The 4659-nt window shown below is 36.3% G+C and overlaps 1 pseudogene; it reads right to left on the reverse strand.

The window, feature by feature from the left end:
* Nucleotides 1–232: 232 nt before the first annotated feature.
* Nucleotides 233–363, reverse strand: LOC114210719 (U4 spliceosomal RNA; annotated as a pseudogene).
* Between the last annotated feature and the right edge of the window lie 4296 nt (nt 364–4659).

The following is a 4659-nucleotide window of genomic DNA, read 5'->3' on the forward strand; positions in this document are numbered from 1 at the left end:
TCATGATCTCTGGGTCCTGGGATAAAGACCCACGTGGGGCTCCCTGTTCAGTGGGGAGCCTGCTTCTCCCTCTCCTCTGCTGCTCCCCTACTTGTGCTCTGTCTCTCTCTGTCAAATAAATAAATGAAATCTTTTAAAAAATAAATAAACTGTAATTTCAACTATTATTGTTAATATGTGGAAATATAATCAATATTTTTGTTGGTCTTATATCCAGTTTTCAACCATCAAACTTATTTTACAGAACTCAAAAAGAGGTGAACATTCTATTATGTTAATCCAGATATTTACCAGTTTTTTAATTAGCAATAATCGCGCCTCGGATAAACCTCATTGGCTACGATACTGCCACTGCGCAAAGCTTTTTACCAGTTTTTTAAAGAATTTATTTATTGAGCCCAATGCAGGGCTCAATCCCAGGACCCCAAGATCACGACCTGAGCCAAAGGTAGACGCTTAACCGACTGAGCCACCCAGGCGCCTCCAGATATTTACCATTTCTATTGCTGTTCCATCATTCCTGATATGTCATGTTTCCTTCTTGTATTATTTTCTTTCTGTCTGAAAAATGTACCTTAGCAATTATTTTAGAGCAGCTCTATTGGCAACGAAGTTTCTTAGTGTTCCTTCATCTGAGAATGTTTGACTATTCTAGACACCTCACGTAAGTAGACTCTCTGACTGGCTTATTTCATTTAGCATAATGTCTACAAAGTCCATCCATGTTTTAATTTATGATAGAATTTCCTTCTTCTTTTAAGGCTGAATAATATTCTTGTTTTTGGGTGCATGTGTGTGTGTGTGTGTGACATTTTCTTTATCCATTCATTTGATAGACATTTAGGTTATTTCCACCAGTTGGCTATTATGAATAATGTTGTAATGAACACAACACTGCAAGTATCTCTTTGAGATTCTCTTTTCAGTTCTTTTGGATAAATACCCAGAAATAGAATTGCTAGATCATATGGTAGTACTGCTTATTATTTTTTGAGGAACCTCCACATTGTTTTCCACAGAAGATCCACTATTTTACATTCCCATTAACAGTGCACAAGGGTGGGCGCCTGGGTGGCTCAGTTGGTTGGGCGACTGCCTTCAGCTCAGGTCATGATCCTGGAGTCCCGGGATCGAGTCCCACATCAGGCTCCCTGCTCGGCAGGGAGTCTGCTTCTCCCTCTGACCCTCTTCCCTCTCATGCTCTCTCTCTCTCTCTCAAATAAACAAATAAAATCTTTAAAAAACAAAACAAAACAAAAAACAGCGCACAAGGGTTCCAATTTCTTCACATCCTCTCAAACACATTATTTTCTATTTTGAGTGTTTTTTTTTTTAATAATGGTCATTCTAACGGGTGAGGTGAGGTGGTATCTCATTATGGTTTTTATTTGCATTTCTCTCATGATTAGTGATGTTGAACATCTTTCCATATATCTGTTAACCATTGTATATGTTCTTTGGAGAAATGTCTCTTCAAGTACTGTGACCATTTTTAAATTGGGTTATTTGCTTATTTGTTCTTGAATTGTAGGAATTCTTTACATTTTGGATACCAATCTCTTATCAGATATATGGTTTGCAAATATTTTCTCCTTTTCCATAGTTCTCTTTTCACTCAGTTTCCTTTGTTGTGCAGAAGCTTTTTAGTTTGATGTAGTCCAATATGTCTATTTTTTCTTTTGTTGTCTGTGATTTTGACATCATATCCAAGAAATACTACTAAACCCAGTGTTATAAAGCTTTTTCTCCATATTTTCTTTTAGAATCTTTAAGTTTCAGGTCTTACATTTAAGTCCTCAAGCGATTTAGAGTTGACTTTTGTGTTTGGTGTAAGATAAGGGTGCAGTTTCATTTTTTTGCATGTGTGTATCCAGTTTTCCCAACACTATTTGTTGAAGAAACTTTCCCTTCCCCATTATGTAGTCTTGGCACCCCTATCAAAGATCATTTGACCACCTAAGTGTGGGTTTATTTCTGTGCTCTCTATTTTGTTCCATTGATATATATGTCTGTCTTTATGCCAGTACCATACTTTTTTGACTACTGTAGCTTTGTAATATGTTTAAAAGTTAGGAAATGTGAGGCCTCTATTTTTATTCTTCTTTCTCAAGATTATTTTAGCTACTTGGGGTCTTTTGTTACTCCATATGAATTTTATGATTTTTTTCTATTTCTATAAAAAATGTCATTAGGATTTTGATACAGATTGTACTGAGTCTCTAAATTGCTTAGGGTAGTATGGAAGTTTTAACAATATTTTGTCTTGGAACACTTCTGAACTCATTTTGTGAGGTCAGTGTTACCTTGATATTAAAGCTAGGCAGATCCTACAAGAACATTACAGGTCAAAGCTCTTATGAAGATAGATGCAAATATTCTCAACAAAATACTAGCAAGATGAATCCAACAGCACATTAATAGGAACATACACCAGGGCACCTTGGTTATGGCTCAGGTCATGATCTCAGGGTTGTAAGATCAAGCTCCATGTCAGGCTCCATGCTTAGCATGGAGTCTGCTTAAGACACTCTCTCTCTCTCCCTCTGCCCCTCCCCCCTCTAAAATAAATAAATAAATCTTTAAAAAAATAAAAGGAACATATACCATGATCAAGTGGTGAATGCAAAGATGGTTCAACATATGGAAATCATCACATTGATATATTATACATCATATTAATAGAACAAAGGATAAAAATTACACGATCATCTCAATAGATGTAGAAAAGGCACTTGACAGAATTGAACACACTTTCATGATAAAAAGACTCAGAAAACTGGGAATAGAAGGAAATTACCTCAACACAATAAAGGCCAAATATGAGAAGTGCACAGCTAACATCATTCTCAATGGTGAAAAACTGAAAGATTTTTCTCTAAGATCAGGAATAAGATAAAGATGTCCAGTCTTGGTATTTCTATTCAGTGTAGACTGGAAGTCCCAGCCAGAGCAGTTAGGCAAGAAAAAGAAATAAAAGGCATCCAAATCAAAAAGGAAGAAATAAAATGATCTCTGTTCATAGATGACATGATCTTATATGTAGAAAACCAACAAGATTTCATCTTAAAAATTGTTAGAACTAATATATAAATTTAGCAAAGTTGCAGGATACAAAATCAACCACAAATATGTATACACTAACATCTCTAAACACTAACATTGAACAATCCAAAAAGGAAATTAAAAAACTATACCATTTATAGTAGCACCAAAGAGATTAAAATACTTAGGAAAAAAACTTAACCAAGGAAGTGAAAGATTTGTACACTAAAAACTACAAAGCATTGATGAAAGAAATTTTAAAAGACACACATAAATGGAAATGACACCTTGTGTTCATGGACCAATTTCACTCTAAACACGGTGCAGTTTATACTTATGAGTCCTTGTCCCTCTCTTGTCCCAGCTTAGCATATCATTACAGAATATCATCTTTTTAAAAAAAGACATTTATTTATTTATTTATTTGGGAGAGAGCAAGAGCAAGGGGTGGGGAGGGGCAGAGGGAGAGGAGAGGGAATCTCAAGCGGACTCCACACTGAGTGTGAAGCCCAATGCAGAGCTCCATCTAACAACCCTGAGATCATGACCTGAGCTGAAATCATGAATTGGATATTTAAAACTGACTGAGCCACCCAGGCACCACCAGAATATCATCTTTTTAACTATTTATTGCATGCATGATTTTCTGTCCCTTCCTGTTGTCCGGTTCTGAAAATCACTGATGACTAGAATTGCTATTTTAGAATAAAAGTTTACAAACTGGTGCTGGAAATGGTTAAGAGGAATAATAAAAGTAACCTCATGCTCTTTTATCTTCATCCTGTGATATGAAGGGCTAAAATACCTGATAAAGTACTCAAGATACTGTAAAACATAAATGTAGTTTCATCAAACAAAATCAGGGTTTCGTTGAGTAGAAAAGTAACAGGACTATTCAGATTATTTTGGAGTTTGGTGACAACAGAATGATCAAGAAAGAAGAGAGCTATTGTCAAGAGGGAAGGTTCAAGGAGATATAGGCCTGGGCAGAATTCACACAAAAAAATTAGGTTAAACTACATAGGGATGAAAAAATGGTAAAAGGTAATTGAAGGGCTTTTGGTGGCATTGAGTTCCTATAACTTGCCCTCCTCCCTTCTGAGGTAGACTGATGGAAAGAATACATTCTAAAAATCAATAGCTAAGCAAAAATTTATTGTCAATTTTACTAACACTTGGTACATGCCCTATATCTCAATGGTAAATGATAAGTAAGAAGATACAGTTAAAGCTCAAACTCACAACCCCATGATCATGACCTGAGCTGAAATCAAAAGTTGGACACTTAACTGACTGAGCCACCCAGGCACCCCCACTGCAATTTATTCTTGAATGTTTGGAACAAAAGTTTCCATACCTTACTTAATGAACTGGTACAATCTTCCCAAATCATGAGATGCTGTTCTTTATTTGTTCCTCAGTTTTATATCCCAAATTTTAAGCAACTTTTTTTTTTTAAGATTTATTTATTTATTTATTCATGAGAGACAGAGGAGGAGAGAGAGGGAGAGGGAGAGAGAGGGAGAAGCAGAGGGAGAAGCAGGCTCCCAAGGAGCAGGGAGCCCGATGCGGGACTCAATCCCAGGACCTAAGCCGAAGGCAGACGCTTAACCATCT

Source organism: Eumetopias jubatus, unplaced genomic scaffold (genome assembly GCF_037043125.1).
Source record: "Eumetopias jubatus isolate StellerSeaLion01/CBP00866 unplaced genomic scaffold, mEumJub1_p1.0 scaffold_14, whole genome shotgun sequence".
Taxonomy (NCBI): Eukaryota; Metazoa; Chordata; class Mammalia; order Carnivora; family Otariidae; genus Eumetopias; species Eumetopias jubatus.